This window comes from Lissotriton helveticus, chromosome 2_1, assembly GCF_964261635.1.
Source record: "Lissotriton helveticus chromosome 2_1, aLisHel1.1, whole genome shotgun sequence".
Classification (NCBI taxonomy): Eukaryota; Metazoa; Chordata; class Amphibia; order Caudata; family Salamandridae; genus Lissotriton; species Lissotriton helveticus.
In genome coordinates, this window is record NC_136059.1 from 1,200,761,001 (window position 1) to 1,200,778,395 (window position 17,395).

Here is a 17,395-nt window from a genome sequence, read left to right on the forward strand (position 1 = left end):
GTCACGTAGAGATCATGGGGATTCCATCATGGCCACTATTTTGGCCATGTGGTAGCAAATGCAACTACACAGCGGGTTATGTGGAAGGTGTGTCGTGTTTTTCCATTGAAATGCATTGTTGCTCGTTTTGTAACTCCACCTTTGATGTTTTAACCGAGCATCTGCTTCCTGTCACTTTTATCCCACGTTAAGCCATTTAGGAAACTGTTATTCACGCTTAGTAGAAAAATACTAATGCTACATTGGCCACCGATCGAAGCCAAGACGCTCTTCCTGGGCAACTTTAACATGTCCTGAAATGGGAGCATTGGAAGCTGCCCAAGATTCCTGAACATTAATTTGCTGTACTTGCTCAGTCAAAGGTGGGCACATTAAAACGAGTGTTGGGAGTTCGCCACTGGTGCATTAGTCAGATTGAATTATGTTGGCTCTTTCCAAAACAAAGTATAAAAAGCAGCTTGTAGGCACCATCTATGGTATAAAACGGTGATCTAAAACCCCTTATGCAGCATGCCCTCTATTCTAACAAAAAGCTTTGAGTGACTTCATCTTGCTCTCTTGTGGGTTTTGATGCACTCTCCCATTTTCAAACTTATCTTGTTGGAGAATGTTTACAGTACATTTTGTTTTTCGACGTAATGCGAGGCATGAAAATGTATAATTCAATCTACATATTAAAAATGAATAAACTTGGAAGACCGAAGCACACTTCTGCAATACGTACACTCTTGCAGGGCGCTAATGGTGATATATTCTATTTATTCATGTCTCTGACTTGGAAAGCTTGTTAATGAGATGTATAATAATAGCATGTCGCCTTTTATTTGGCATCCCTAGTAGTCTCTGTGCAGATTAAATTGTTGGCCTTTCAAGGGTTGCGCAGAAACATCCTCCTTTTTTGTGTGGAAAGCAATTTTCTTGTAAAGTAATGCATGCGGATCTATCCCCTTCCTGCCATCTACCTGTCCACTGTAGGTGTGTTCACGTTTGAAATGCATCGATTGACACGCATTTCTTTTGGTTTAGAAGGTTGTCATGATGGAGTGGATTCCCTTAGACTACTGGCTCTGCTAAAAGGAGCTCTCGTATGAGGTTCCCTGTTGCATTTGCCATCTAGGAATTGAGCCCTCTTTCCTCAGTTTGAGTGCTGAAGACTGCACGGGTAATTTGTCCTTCTAACTCTTGAACCATCTAACATGATTTACATCTGTTATGGTCTCCTTCCCTCACTTGTTACGAATGCCCTCCCCACTCTACCTCTACCTCCACCTCACTTCTTCTTCCTCTTCCCTAAGGGTGCGTTACGACAGACTGGTCTCCCTATCAATCTGCCTTCCCACCATCTAGTGAGATAGTTGAGTTTTAGAATAAGATATATTCCTTTATGCGGTACCTTTCTCATCCCTATTAGTTAGTCTAACCCTTTATCTCTTGTTGTCAAGCTTTCCCATCTCTCCTTTCAAATTAGTGCTTTGAGACCACCTTGTAGTGTCGTAAAACCCTATGCCAATGTTAATTATAATTTAACTGCCGCAAGACGTCCCTACAGTTAACGTTGCAGCTCTGTCACAAGCCTCTTTTCTACTTTTGCCAGTTTAAGGTCGGTTCTCTGTTCTTGAGTTTTCAAAGCCACAGTTGCTCAATCATTCTACTCTCCCATTCACAAGCTTTAGTTGCAAACCTATTCTCTGCTCCTTGCTTTTATGGCTGCCAGTGACCGACTTCTCACTTTTTTCTTCTGGCTCTCACAGGCGGTGATCTTTCAGATTGTGCTTGGGGAGCATGTTAGGGGAGGGTTGTTTGGCCTCTTACTACTCCTGTTGCTTTCTTCCTACATAAACTACAGACATAGGATTTCTGTTCCAGCTTCCTAGCCTCATACCCAACAGACACATAGTCCCCCACGCTTAGTAGGTGTACATCATGCAAGCAGAGCCACAGGAAACTATTCGTTTACTGACTTAAAGCCACTATGTGCCCCTTTGGCCCACCTTGTTGTCTTTACTTAGCAGGTGAGCTGTGGTGCTGATGGGATGTTTGGTATTGCTTGTTTATGCCTAGAATCCTAATGGTCAACAGGCATTACTGGCATAGTGATTCTCTTCCCTGTGATCTCTTCATAGTACTCATTTGTTTATCCACTGTTGTATCCCTTTAATTTACTTGTGTTCTGAATTCTATGTTCTGTATTCTTTCTCCTTAGTACGTTGCTGTCCGGTCCATTCTAACTTGGAGATCGGACCGGACAACATCATATCAGGAGTACTTGATGAATTTGTGGGTTTTCTTCTTTTGGAGTTATTCTACTCAATAAACTCCTTTATCAAGCCTTTATTGTTTCTTATTAATGTTATGAACCAATACAATATTATTCCATTAATTCTATCACTCATATTCTTCCCAACTCCCAACACCACCACTCCCTGCCGTTCCTAACCCCCCCGCCCCCTCCCACCCATTAGCTGTGCTAGATCTTCTAGATCCAGCAAAGGCCAGTATGAAGAGCTGATATCCGTTAAGGCTCCCATGATTCCTTGTGCCGAATGGGAAGGGTTCTGCTTTCTGTCCTCCATGCGTCCATAATGCTTGCTACTGATCTCTTCTCTCTTAATAGCATAGTGACTTCATTGGCTGAATGGGCTTGGCAGCACACTGTGATGACTATTCTGTGTAAATCCTAGTCCATGCTGTATACACTGCTAAATGATTGAAAGGACCAATCTTTTTACACTATGTGGCATGCTCTTCTCTGAACTCTGATACCTCTGCCTCCCTGATTCACGAACCCTTCTTCCTGGCTGCTCTGTATCTGAGAGTGCAGCCGGCATTGGTGCAATCCTGACATTGCATGTACCTGGGCTGTACGTGGCCCATGAAGCACAATAAATACAATTGTATCCGGGTCACGACTGGTGGAGAAGATGGCAGCAGCCTGCCCCAGAGCTTGATTACCATGGCAGGAGAAATCTAGTGTGATAGGCAGATGACTGACGAGGCGGGATGCCTGTCTTGGGACCAATGATGGGCGCGGCCTGGGAGACGTAGAGTCAGAGGTGAGGAAGCTGAGGCAAAGCTGGAGCGATTACAGACGAGCGCCCAGACTCTGCGGTTGTGTAGAGTGGAAGGAAACACTACCCAAAAGCATATAGTGACCGCCTGTAGGTGCCATGGGCCTGATTGGTTGCCCAGGGATACAGGCATGGAGTTGGTTAGGCCCCAAAACAGAACAGGCCCATAAAGTGGATCCAACACGGGATCTAACAAGTGGAGACACAGGGCTTGCACTATCCACAATGGGTCCTGATAACTGAAAGTGACCCCTCCGAGGGTGTGTCGAGTAAATTTGTGGAGTGGTTGAGGGACACTGGTGGATGCATTCCTAGCCAGACTTGTTGGAGATCACTACCTTGATCCTAAAGCCCGATTTGGGGACCTGTGGAGTAGCGCAGACTCCTCCATAATCGAGGAGTGGTCTCATCAACAGACCCCGCTTGATGGCTTGAGTTGAGCCTGCTGGGATGAAAAGGGGAGCACAGACGTGCTAGCTGGTACACAAGTACAGGTGTGGCATCATTTGAAAACTCCTCCCCTCTTATTGAGAGACTTCCGTATTCCCGTGTTACACGATGCGCTGCTCCAGAGGTCGTGATCTAACATCTGTATAGACAGTGTTTCAGTTGTAAAGGGGTTCAATTCCCCTGCCCTCCTACAGGGTCCTCCTCTTTTTCCTGCCTTGGGGGGTGGGGGCCCTCCACCCATGTCTGTACGGTTAGACTCTGCTCGACAATGGCCCTTTGGTTCCCAATGCTGAGCCATCATGGAGCCTGGTAGTAATTGGATTGCTTCTGGCGCTCCTGACCTGTAGAACTAGACCCTCTACAGCTTTCAGTTTAGCCACTTCAAAGCGAGATACCACCAGCCTTTATGACGGCAAACGACAAGCCTCTTCCTAATCAGACACTTCCAAGTTCGTTAAGCCCCTTCCACACAATGGCAGTCCCCAACTTGATGACTGCAACAACCCAGCGCGCACTGAAGATCCCACAGAAAGGGCCTGCTCTGTTACTGAGGCTATCCTGCAATCCACTGGTTGAGGCCGATTCTCTAGCCTAAGATTAGAAAAGTGGATGTTGCTGTTGCGCTAATCAGAGAGGACCAGTGCAGCAGGATGGACTGTGTCACTGAAGTAGAAGGCCGCATATCAGCTCTTGAGTATTTGGTGACCACCTTGCGACAAACAGTTTGGAAATTACAAAGTTCAACGGGGGATTTGCCTGCCAGAATCTAAGACACGGATGATCGTGCATGACTCAGCAATTTGCGCTCAATCAGACTTCCCCTAGAGCCTCTAGGAAACCCACCCAGAACACTTTCTGGAAACCTGGATTTGTGGCTTTTTCCCAGTGAGACAGATCTCCGCTTGTCCTCTAATTGAACAGCCCAACCGTGCCCTTAGACTGTGACTTTCCCCACCCCCATATCATTGCTTGTTTCTTGAACTATTGAGATGACTTAAGAGGAGTTAGCAAAGGCTCTTGGTAAATTTCAAACTGGCAAAACTCCAGGACCCAATAGATTCCTGGCCGAATTTTTTTAATCCTGTGTTGCCAAGCTCTAAAATCCACTGTCTGTTCTACTGATGGAGTCTGTGGTGTCCGGAAGACCGCTGCCAGAGTTTCGCATTGCAAAAAACACAGTTGATGGACAGAATGTAGAACAATGTCATACATTCACCCCAGTACAAGGATCTGGGCCTAAATCCATCGTTTTTTTGCACTCCACACCACCCTGGGTTAGACACTGGCTATATGCAAATCAGCTCTGACCCTGTGCCTCATGGGAACAGTCCAGTCCGAACTACCAAGCCATCTCTTTCCCAGACCGGAATCAAGCATCCAAGGACCGGTTTCTGGCTATCAGCAGCCTGGATAGCTTGACTCCAGTGGTGTGGAGAGCCTGGGACTCAAGTCTGAGCATACCCAGCCCACTCGGGGTGAAAATTGCAAAAAACACAGTTGATGGACAGAATGTAGAACAATGTCATACATTCACCCCAGTACAAGGATCTGGGCCTAAATCCATTGTTTTTTTGCACTTCGCATGGCAGACATTACGCTAATACACAAACCTGGGCAAGCTCCTCGACCAGTGTGCAGTGTATTGACCGATCTCCCTATTGAACTTAACGGTCAAAATCCTGGTGAAAGCCCTGTCCAATAATTTGATGACAGGAATTAACGCTCTGGTCCGAAGGGATCAATCGATGTTGTCCCAAAGGAAGTAAACTAGGTCTATTGACCGAGAGGAAAGACATCCAAAGTTCCAGTCGGAACCCTCTAACCCCTTAAAAGACCATGAGGCACATTGGTGCTTCTAAAACAATAGTACGTGGCTATTAATTACCATACAATGTGACACATTAATATCGTATGCATTACTAACGCCTGCTTATTTTCGCAGCGTATTTGTCTAGTTTTTTTATTGCATCTCACTGTAGGTCACTTTGGAGTGGTACACACAGGGCGGGACCCTGTGTTGTCCTGAAGAAGAGCTCTGTAGGTTATTTTGTAGCCCAAACCTTTGTAATTTGAATTTCAGTGACTTAAAGGACCACTACTGATCAGGGGTAGACGGAACTTGCGGAGTTTTACTCCATTGAGTTACATAAAAACTTTGCGAGATTCTGCAGAGTACCGTCCACCCCTAAAAATCCAGTAATGACAAACTAGCGGGCGTCTGTTGCCAATGCACCATCGTTGTGTGCTTTGAGGGAGCACTACTAGTAAGGTGTTTTTCTTGTGATAATGTTATTTGTGTTGAGTGGTGCGCTGTCGGCCATATTCTGACTCCGCCACCATAGCATTCACGATGTTTTGTGGGGGCGACTTAGAGTTGGAGCCGATGTCGCAAGGGATGTCAGGTCATTCAGGCAGACAGAAAATATTCCTTCTTAAATTGGTCTTAGTGAAGTGACTGTAACCCGTTCCAGTTTTTATTTTCTTATAAAGTTAATTTGAAATGCTTTCAGCCAATTTAGGATAAGTGATAAATGATCAAACTGAAACTGGACCGAATAGATAAACCAATCTGCAGTGTTATGAGGTGAGAAATGGCCTGGTCTGCATAAGCCAACTGCTGCTGTAAGGAAGAAGTAGAAAGTTACTCCAGCTGACGTAGTCGAAACCTAAATAACCCAGCTAAGGAACTTAATCGAATGGCCCGGCTCCGTTACCTGCACCGCACTGTACGAGGAATGCAATACTGCAGAGGTCACGTTTTCCCTTTCGCTTTGGGCCCATTCTGAGCCCTGGGGTGGGATGGTGCGCTGTTGCATCCTGCCTTCCTTTGCCCCGGAAGATGGCACTCATCTGCGTGCTGCTGTTTTGTGTACACCCACTCAGAGTCCTCCTGGGTCACACGGTTCTCTATGTTGGAGCTGCGCTGCTGCTGCTTCTGCAGTCTGGCATTGCGCTCTGCACAGCAGGCTACTCCGTCCTCTCTCTTCCATGCTTCTCCCCTGCAATCACACGCTGCTCTCAGCGCATGGCTACCTCCTTTCTTTATTCGTGGCAGGCCCACTCTAACATGCAGGCTATAGCATCAGGACACCTGCAAACATCCACATGTACGCCAACCCAGAAACACTTTGGTGGGCATGTCACAGGTCACAACTATTTCCTGTGAGAGCCAAAAGACTAGTACGCAAGTAATATAGTAAGAACTATGGAAAGTATTGTGTGGCCACATTACAATAGATTGGTTTGTAGGGGTGGGTGCTGGTAAACGCTACCTCGCTGCGGTTGGCAGAGTTTTTGATGAACTACACGTCCAAAGCTTAGCGGCAAAACTCTACAGACTCTGCTGGCAGTGCAAGGTATACTGCCCAACCCTACTTCTTATGTTGAGCAATATTTGCTGATGGGCCAATCTGTGATGCTCTTTATATCTTGTAGGGTAAATTACACAATCATTCCTGTTACAGTTTGTGTTACTGCAAGAAAATCAATAGAATGCTTTGTAATAAATAACGGATGTGGAGGGGTTGAGGGAACGATGGAGGAGGGGTTGGGGGAAGGAGCTGAACGCTTCTGACAGCCAGATTGAGAAGGTAAGGCCTGGGTGCAATGGAGGCACCATGGGGGTGGTGGGAGGGAAGGGATTGGGGATAGCTTAAATTCATTTTGTTTGAAGAAAAAGAGAAAAAAGGGAGTGAAACGGGTGGTTGAATTTAGTGGATGGGCTGGGGTTTAGGAGACCAAGATAAAGAGAGCGTGCAGTGTAGCTGGGAAGTAGCACAGAAGGAAGAGTATGCAAGAAACGCATGCACTCCCATTGAGTGCTTAAAGAAAAATTGGAAGGATACAAGTAATCCAGTCAAAAGAATGGTAAGCTATGCGTAAGGAGAAAGGCTAACACAAGATGACGAGTCAAGGCACTTGAGTAAGAAGAAAGCAAATCAAATGTATTGAAGAGCCAACCAATGATGAATGGACTGACTCAAAGCCAACCTATAAGTATTGGTATTATTCACAGTAGGTCTTCAACTACAGAAGCCTAAGAGTTGTCTGTAGGCGAGACCTAACAGGGTCTTTTGCCCGATAGCTTTCCTCAGGATGGTAATTTTCTGAAGACTTGAGTGAGCAGATTGTGTGAATAAGAATGCCCCAACTTTTAGGCTTTTGCATAAGTGTTGTGGTCTATGACTTGTTTACCCCTGTGTGCTGCTCAAACATGCCTCTGAAGGATTTCTTCTATTTCGGGAACTAACACTTTTGCATATTGTTTATGAGGGTGTATTTGTTCTTCCCATAGCTTTCAAGCTAGTTACATTTTGGTGCATGTGATTTTTAACATTTGTTTTCGTAGCTCTTTAACAGTTCTTTTTGCACATTGCCCAACAGTGTTTTAACTGCTTGAAGTGAATTATGTGAAGACATTTGAGACTGAAGCCAGTGACTTGTCAGTATGTCTGGATGACGCATTTAAACACATTTGTACATTATACTTTTAATTGCAAAATGTACCCTGGCACTACTTATTACTGATGTTTGCTGTCTTTATCTCTAGGACTAGTTGATGGCCTACAAGTAAAATGTCAGGGCTGGACAGGGAGCATTATCCTGGTTTTATCCTAAGTCACAATCTGTTCGTTCTTTGCCCCTCATCATTGCTTAGTTCCGGTCGCTTGCTGCATGTTTGTTTTTAAATGAGCAAATTGTTTATTATGTGAAAACTGTAGTGGCCTTTAAGCTGGCACCAAACAAATAAAGCAAGACCCTATTCGGCTTGTCTCCGTGGGCACAAGTACGCGCTGTATCTCCAGCAATTAATTCACTTCAAGTTCGTTTATTTTTTCAAAAAGTTTGGTTTTTATTTTCAGTTCAAATAGTATTCCTTGATGTTAATTCACATCGTATCGAAATTTTCATGATTTCACATCAAAATAACTTTCTTGTTCATCTTGTGGAGTAGCCTCCCAATGCATTTCGGCGCAATAGCGCCTTTATCAAGGGATCTGTAAATCAGAAATGGATTTCATTAGTGCTACCTTCTTTACACCACCCAAAACATGTTGTATAAAAGATACTCAAAATTTAACTGGGTTTCGTGTGTAGTGATACATTTTGCCCTATTTAATACAATTCAAATGAGTTTGCATGTAAAACGTGACTGTTACATATCAGACTGTTCAAGAGAAAAAAACACAAATTTAAATCACCTATGCGCGGGTTTGATACATGTTACTGAGCTCTCAATCTTGAGGGGGTTGCTACGCTTGTGCCGCAACTCGGGGGGCGGGTTTTATGCAGTGGTTAAACTAGAGCTCGCAAGATATTAGAAAATGCGGTATACCCGGTTGTAATAATTCCGCAATCCCGTTATATAAATGCTTGACTTCGAGGTCCCAACCAGGGGAAATTATCGGTATCGCTCAGTTACAAACTTTCGCTTACCTCTGATCAAAGATGAATGACGCGCTCTGGCTACCGCTCCGATGAACTCCGTTACGTTACCGCGGAGTTCTGGGCGGGAAACTAAATACAAAAACGTTCGGGGGACGGGCTACAGGAAACGCCTGTGCGTGAGGGATTTTGGGACATGTATTCCTTAAAAAAGTTTAAGGGGCAAGTAACCCAAGTCGAAAAACCAGGTCTAAATATAGTAAGCAGTTCATAAATTTCATTCATTATATATCATAAACAGATTATAGATAGCATAAAAGTTCCACTCTTTCATTAAGCCCCCCTGGCTTTAGAGAGTGCAAACGATATATCCATTGATTTTCTCTCTTGAGAAGTTGCGTTTTGTTGTTGACTCCTTCATGTCTCTCCACAATTTCCAGAATGCACGCTTTCAGTTGGGTGGTATCATGCTTGGCTTCCATAAAATGTGTCGCTACTGTCGATTTAAGCATTTTGGTCCTGATGTTACTTTTGTGCTCGTTTAATCTCACTTTTAACTTACGCTCTGTGTGACCTACGTAGTGCAGATGGCAAGGACAGCTCAATAGGTAGATGACATTCATGGTATCACATGTCCCATTAACCTTTAGGTCTATTTTTTCCTTGAACTCAGGAGGTAGTAACGTATTACCTTTAGTGATATTAGCACAATTGTGACAGTTTAAACACGGTTGTGTTCCCTTGTATATCGCAGTGCTTATACTTTTGTTAGTAGGCTTAAGCAATTGTCCTATGTTCCTAGATCTCGTGTGTGCGAACAGAGGGTATTCCGCGAATGCTCCTTTGAAATCAGGTTCCACGCGTAGAATTGACCAGTGCTTTCTGATAATGTTTTTAAATGATTGGCTAGATGTAGAAAATTTACTGACGCATGTGATACGTGATTCTTTCGTGGAGGATGTGGTGGACAATAGCTCTTCCCTTGTTACATTCTCAATTCTTTGTTTGGCTTCATCAAGTATGGGCTTGGGGTAGCCCCTTCTTTGGAATCGTGATATCATTTCATTCATTTGTTCCTCAGCTTTATCCGGTTCCGAGACCACTCTTTTAACCCTCATGAGTTGCGAGTAAGGAAGGTGCCTTTTTAATGATGGTGGGTGATAGCTTTCATACCTGAGTAAGTTGTTGCGATCGGTGTTTTTTCTGAACAAAGCAGTAGTGAATTTGTCCCCTTGTCGAGTGATTGCTACATCCAAAAAGTTAATAGTATTTTCATTAAGTTCCCAAGTGAACTGAATCCGGTCGTTGATTAGGTTGAGTTTCATTATTTCTGGTGACAGTTGTTCCTGTGTGCCTTCCCAGGCAATAAAAATGTCGTCTATAAATCTCACATAGAGCTTGATGTGCTCTTTCCAAATGTCCTGACTCAAAATGTGGGTGTCTTCAAAATCTCTCATGAATATATTAGCATATGTAGGAGCTGCCGCATTTCCCATGGATGTTCCACTCATCTGTGTGTACCATTCCTGACCATGCTTGAAATAACTGTGCATTAGGGTGAAATGCAAAAGTTCCATAAGACAAATTTTCATAAGATCATCATAGTTACTGTTTAAAAGAACTTTTTCCACTGCTTCCAGGCCTGATTGATGGGGGATTGACGTATAGAGTGCCTTCACATCGATAGTAGCCATAGTTATAGATTCTTCTTTCTTAATCACAATCGTGGACAGTTTATTTAAAAAGTCAGTGGTGTCTTTTATATATGATTGGGCTTCCTTAGCAAAAGGTTGTAGATACCTATCTAAAAACTTGCCAATTGGTTCATGGACACTGTTGCAAGTGGACACTATAGGTCTACCTGGAGGCTTCATCAAGTCTTTGTGTACTTTCGGAATCATATAGAACGACGGGCTCCGTGGTTCAGTTTGGGTCAAGAATTGTTTGGTTTTTTCAACAATAGTTCCATTCTCTAATGCTTTCGTCAATATCTGTGATAGTACTTCCTGAATTTCTTTTGTTGGATTCTGTTGCAATCTCATATATAAATCGGTATCAGCTAAATGTTCATTGATCTGAGATTCGTAGTACGTACGATCCAAGATGACAAGGGCACCTCCCTTATCCGCTCTTTGACAAATTACAGTTTCATCTTGACTGATGTTTTTGATGATATTGATTTCTCTAGATGGTATGTTGTGATGTTTTTTGTGACTAACTTGCAATTTTTGGATATCTTGTTTACATAAAGTTTCAAATAAATCTATAGCTTTGTGGCTGATGGGAGCCATGTATGTACTCTTAGATTTCAGTCCTTTGAGTTGATCTTGATCTTGAGTATCACTTTGTTTGTCCATTATAACATTATCAAAGAAATTCCTTAGACGCAATTTTCTTGTTAATTTGAACAAACTTACTTCAAGTTCCAGGGCATCAGTTCTTGTGGTGGGTATGTATGAGGTTCCTCTTTGTAGCTTTTTTATCGCATTCCTACTCAAGGGTTTGTCCGATATGTTGATGACCAAGTTTTCTTCGTCATATTGTCTTGTCATTATTTCCTCCTCCGGTTTGTTGGTTTCGTTGCGGGTGGACCTTTCTCTTTTCCTGTTCCTGTGGCCCCTCCTGGGTCTTCCCTTATATCTTGGCCTCCCTCTAAAAAAGTCTTCTCAGTGGATGTAGTAGGAATTTCCTTTGTGCGTGTTTTATTCTGTTCAGATGTTTCACTCCCTGTGGAGGAAGTGTCTGTTTGTGACGTATATCCTTTCGTTTGGCGTCTTTTCTTGGGTCAATTCTTGACCCAAACTGAACCACGGAGCCAGTCGTTCTATATGATTCCGAAAGTACACAAAGACTTGATTAAGCCTCCAGGTAGACCTATAGTGTCCACTTGCAACAGTGTCCATGAACCAATTGGCAAGTTTTTAGATAGCTCTTGGTTTCGTAGCTCTTTAACAGTTATGTATTTGTGTTATGTATTTGTGGAGATAGAGTTGGCATTTTTGAGTTACGAGGGTACTACTGTGAAGGGTCCCAAGAGTTGGTCTTATTGGACCTGTTGAATTCTTGAATCTTTTCTCTCCTGGTCCTTTATTGAACCCTTAAGGAGTCCTCCTTTCCTTTTATTCCGTGAACAAAATGCCTGCAGTGTACATCTCATTGTATGGATATACCATTTTTAGGGCTCGGGCCTGCGTCACCACAAAGTGGGGGCGGAGTTTCCGAGCTCTTATGTATTAGAAAAAAAAAAGAATTCTGAAAGGGGTCCGGGCTGCCACATTCCAGAAAGCGCGCGTTTTTTGCGTGTGGTATTTTGCCATGTGCATGGTAATTGGTCCAGGCAAGGCTGTGTTTAAGTAAGGCAGCACGCCATAGGACTTAGGAATTTGTCAATGTCCACTTCCTGCATAAAGTGTTCGGACACGCGCAGAAGAATACATAAATCCTCAATTACCAGCTGTCCGAGGTGCCGGTAATTGAAGGCAGATGGTGCTGGGAGCGTGTGCACTGCTGTGTTTTTTTTCCCTTCAGCTCTGTGTGCGGCATGAACAGCCGGCCAGCAATGTAGAGAATCACATGCATCAGATCTGGTTTTTTTAAACAATTGCGATCGCGAAAGTGATCTCTTTCTGTTCTGCTTGTTTAAACAATTGCGATCGCAAAAGTGATGCTTTCTGTGCTGCTTGTTTTTCGTATGTAATCTTGTTCTTCTACGAACTCGATGGTAGCGGAGTATCCCATCCTCGCGGTCACTTCATTAATTTTCCACGAGTCCGCCGTGTCTGTTGGCGAGTGCAGAGTGGTAGTGCAGAGTGGTAGTGCAGAGTGGTAGTGCAGAGTGGTAGTGCAGAGTGGTAGTGCAGAGTGGTAGTGCAGAGTGGTAGTGCAGAGTGGTAGTGCAGAGTGGTAGTGCAGAGTGGTAGTGCAGAGTGCGGTAGTGCAGAGTGCGGTAGTGCAGAGTGCGGTAGTGCAGAGTGCGGTAGTGCAGAGTGCGGTAGTGCAGAGTGCGGTAGTGCAGAGTGCGGTAGTGCAGTAGTGCGGTAGTGCAGTAGTGCGGTAGTGCGGTAGTGCAGAGTGCGGTAGTGCAGAGTGCGGTAGTGCGGTAGTGCGGTAGTGCGGTAGTGCGGTAGTGCGGTAGTGCGGTAGTGCGGTAGTGCGGTAGTGCGGTAGTGCAGAGTGCGGTAGTGCGGTAGTGCGGTAGTGCGGTAGTGCGGTAGTGCGGTAGTGCGGTAGTGCAGAGCGGTAGTGCGGTAGTGCAGAGTGCGGTAGTGCAGAGTGCGGTAGTGCAGAGTGCGGTAGTGCAGAGTGCGGTAGTGCAGAGTGCGGTAGTGCAGAGTGCGGTAGTGCAGAGTGCGGTAGTGCAGAGTGCGGTAGTGCAGAGTGCGGTAGTGCAGAGTGCGGTAGTGCGGTAGTGCGGTAGTGCGGTAGTGCGGTAGTGCGGTAGCGCAGAGCGCAGAGTGCGGTAGTGCGGTAGTGCGGTAGTGCGGTAGTGCAGAGTGCGGTAGTGCGGTAGTGCGGTAGTGCGGTAGTGCGGTAGTGCAGAGCGCAGAGCGCGGTAGTGCAGAGTGCGGTAGTGCGGTAGTGCAGAGTGCGGTAGTGCGGTAGTGCGGTAGTGCGGTAGTGCAGAGCGGTAGTGCGGTAGTGCAGAGCGGTAGTGCGGTAGTGCAGAGTGCGGTAGTGCAGAGTGCGGTAGTGCAGAGTGCGGTAGTGCAGAGTGCGGTAGTGCGGTAGTGCGGTAGTGCGGTAGTGCGGTAGTGCGGTAGCGCAGAGCGCAGAGCGCGGTAGTGCAGAGTGCGGTAGTGCGGTAGTGCGGTAGTGCGGTAGTGCGGTAGTGCGGTAGTGCGGTAGTGCAGAGCGGTAGTGCGGTAGTGCAGAGCGGTAGTGCGGTAGTGCAGAGCGGTAGTGCGGTAGTGCAGAGCGGTAGTGCGGTAGTGCAGAGTGGTAGTGCGGTAGTGCAGAGTGGTAGTGCGGTAGTGCAGAGCGGTAGTGCGGTAGTGCGGTAGTGCAGAGTGGTAGTGCGGTAGTGCGGTAGTGCAGAGTGGTAGTGCGGTAGTGCGGTAGTGCAGAGTGGTAGTGCGGTAGTGCGGTAGTGCAGAGTGGTAGTGCGGTAGTGCGGTAGTGCAGAGTGGTAGTGCGGTAGTGCGGTAGTGCAGAGTGGTAGTGCGGTAGTGCGGTAGTGCAGAGTGGTAGTGCGGTCGTGCGGTAGTGCAGAGTGCAGAGTGGTAGTGCGGTAGTGCAGAGTGGTAGTGCGGTAGTGCGGTAGTGCAGAGTGCAGAGTGGTAGTGCGGTAGTGCGGTAGTGCAGAGTGGTAGTGCGGTAGTGCGGTAGTGCAGAGTGGTAGTGCGGTAGTGCAGAGTGCAGAGTGGTAGTGCGGTAGTGCAGAGTGGTAGTGCGGTAGTGCGGTAGTGCAGAGTGGTAGTGCGGTAGTGCAGAGTGGTAGTGCGGTAGTGCGGTAGTGCAGAGTGCAGAGTGGTAGTGCGGTAGTGCAGAGTGCAGAGTGCAGATTGAGAGTGGTAGTGCGGTAGTGCAGAGTGCAGATTGAGAGTGGTAGTGCGGTAGTGCAGATTGAGAGTGGTAGTGCGGTAGTGCAGAGTGCAGAGTGCAGATTGAGAGTGGTAGTGCAGAGTGCAGATTGAGAGTGGTAGTGCGGTAGTGCAGAGTGGTAGTGCGGTAGTGCAGAGTGCGGTAGTGCAGAGTGGTAGTGCGGTCGTGCGGTAGTGCAGAGTGCAGAGTGGTAGTGCGGTAGTGCAGAGTGGTAGTGCGGTAGTGCGGTAGTGCAGAGTGCAGAGTGGTAGTGCGGTAGTGCGGTAGTGCAGAGTGGTAGTGCGGTAGTGCGGTAGTGCAGAGTGGTAGTGCGGTAGTGCAGAGTGCAGAGTGGTAGTGCGGTAGTGCAGAGTGGTAGTGCGGTAGTGCGGTAGTGCAGAGTGGTAGTGCGGTAGTGCAGAGTGGTAGTGCGGTAGTGCAGAGTGCAGAGTGCAGATTGAGAGTGGTAGTGCGGTAGTGCAGAGTGCAGATTGAGAGTGGTAGTGCGGTAGTGCAGATTGAGAGTGGTAGTGCGGTAGTGCAGAGTGCAGAGTGCAGATTGAGAGTGGTAGTGCAGAGTGCAGATTGAGAGTGGTAGTGCGGTAGTGCAGAGTGGTAGTGCGGTAGTGCAGAGTGCGGTAGTGCAGAGTGCGGTAGTGCAGAGTGCGGGAGTGCGAGAGTGCGAGAGTGCGGTAGTGCAGAGTGCGGTAGTGCAGAGTGCGGTAGTGCAGAGTGCGGTAGTGCAGAGTGCGGTAGTGCAGAGTGCGGTAGTGCAGAGTGCGGTAGTGCAGAGTGCGGTAGTGCAGAGTGCGGTAGTGCAGAGTGCGGTAGTGCAGAGTGCGGTAGTGCAGAGTGCGGTAGTGCGGTAGTGCAGAGTGGTAGTGCAGAGTGGTAGTGCAGAGTGCAGTAGTGCAGAGTGCAGTAGTGCAGAGTGCAGTAGTGCAGAGTGCCGTAGTGCGGTAGTGCAGTAGTGCGGTAGTGCGGTAGTGCAGAGTGGTAGTGCGGTAGTGCAGAGTGGTAGTGCGGTAGTGCAGAGTGGTAGTGCGGTAGTGCAGAGTGGTAGTGCGGTAGTGCGGTAGTGCAGAGTGGTAGTGCGGTAGTGCGGTAGTGCAGAGTGGTAGTGGGGTAAAGCGGTAGTGCAGAGTGTGGTAGTGCGGTAGTGCAGAGTGCGTAGTGCAGAGTGGTAGTGCGTAGTGCAGACTGGTAGTGCGGTAGTGCGGTAGTGCAGAGTGGTAGTGCGGTAGTGCGGTAGTGCAGAGTGGTAGTGCGGTAGTGCGGTAGTGCAGAGTGGTAGTGCGGTAGTGCAGAGTGCAGAGTGGTAGTGCGGTAGTGCGGTAGTGCAGAGTGGTAGTGCGGTAGTGCAGAGTGGTAGTGCGGTAGTGCAGAGTGGTAGTGCGGTAGTGCAGAGTGGTAGTGCAGTAGTGCAGAGTGGTAGTGCGGTAGTGCGGTAGTGCAGAGTGGTAGTGCGGTAGTGCAGAGTGCAGAGTGGTAGTGCGGTAGTGCAGAGTGGTAGTGCGGTAGTGCAGAGTGGTAGTGCAGTAGTGCAGAGTGGTAGTGCGGTAGTGCGGTAGTGCAGAGTGCAGAGTGCAGAGTGGTAGTGCGGTAGTGCGGTAGTGCAGAGTGGTAGTGCGGTAGTGCGGTAGTGCAGAGTGGTAGTGCGGTAGTGCGGTAGTGCAGAGTGGTAGTGCGGTAGTGCGGTAGTGCAGAGTGGTAGTGCGGTAGTGCAGAGTGGTAGTGCGGTAGTGCAGAGTGGTAGTGCGGTAGTGCAGAGTGGTAGTGCGGTAGTGCAGAGTGGTAGTGCGGTAGTGCAGAGTGGTAGTGCGGTAGTGCAGAGTGGTAGTGCGGTAGTGCAGAGTGGTAGTGCGGTAGTGCGGTAGTGCAGAGTGCAGAGTGCAGAGTGGTAGTGCGGTAGTGCAGAGTGCGGTAGTGCAGAGTGCAGAGTGGTAGTGCGGTAGTGCAGAGTGGTAGTGCGGTAGTGCAGAGTGGTAGTGCGGTAGTGCGGTAGTGCGGTAGTGCGGTAGTGCAGAGTGCAGAGTGCAGAGTGCGGTAGTGCAGAGTGGTAGTGCAGAGTGGTAGTGCAGAGTGCGGTAGTGCAGAGTGCTAGTGCGGTAGTGCAGAGTGCTAGTGCGGTAGTGCAGAGTGGTAGTGCGGTAGTGCAGAGTGGTAGTGCGGTAGTGCAGAGTGGTAGTGCGGTAGTGCAGAGTGGTAGTAAAGAGTGCAGAGTGGTAGTGCGGTAGTGCAGAGTGGTAGTGCGGTAGTGCGGTAGTGCAGAGTGGTAGTGCAGAGTGGTAGTGCGGTAGTGCGGTAGTGCAGAGTGCAGAGTGGTAGTGCAGAGTGGTAGTGCGGTAGTGCGGTAGTGCAGAGTGGTAGTGCGGTAGTGCAGAGTGGTAGTGCGGTAGTGCGGTAGTGCAGAGTGCAGAGTGGTAGTGCGGTAGTGCAGAGTGCAGAGTGGTAGTGCGGTAGTGCGGTAGTGCAGAGTGCAGAGTGGTAGTGCGGTAGTGCAGAGTGCAGAGTGGTAGTGCCGTAGTGCGGTAGTGCAGAGTGCAGAGTGGTGCGGTAGTGCGGTAGTGCAGAGTGCAGAGTGGTAGTGCGGTAGTGCGTTAGTGCAGAGTGGTGCGGTAGTGCGGTAGTGCAGAGTGCAGAGTGGTAGTGCGGTAGTGCAGAGTGCAGAGTGGTAGTGCGGTAGTGCAGAGTGGTAGTGGGGTAGTGCGGTAGTGCAGAGTGGTAGTGCGGTAGTGCGGTAGTGCAGAGTGGTAGTGCGGTAGTGCAGAGTGCAGATTGAGAGTGGTAGTGCCGTAGTGCAGAGTGGTAGTGCGGTAGTGCAGAGTGCAGTAGTGCAGAGTGCTAGTGCGGTAGTGCAGAGTGGTAGTGCGGTAGTGCAGAGTGGTAGTGCGGTAGTGCGGTAGTGCAGAGTGCAGAGTGGTAGTGCGGTAGTGCGGTAGTGCAGAGTGGTAGTGCGGTAGTGCAGAGTG

The 17,395-nt window shown here is 47.7% G+C and overlaps 1 protein-coding gene across 7 annotated transcripts in view; it reads left to right on the top strand.

Moving 5' to 3' along the window:
- Positions 1–17,395, top strand: part of PPP3CA (protein phosphatase 3 catalytic subunit alpha) — a 665,570-nt gene that overhangs the window by 142,987 nt on the left and 505,188 nt on the right. The gene's annotated exons all lie outside the window — the stretch shown is intronic.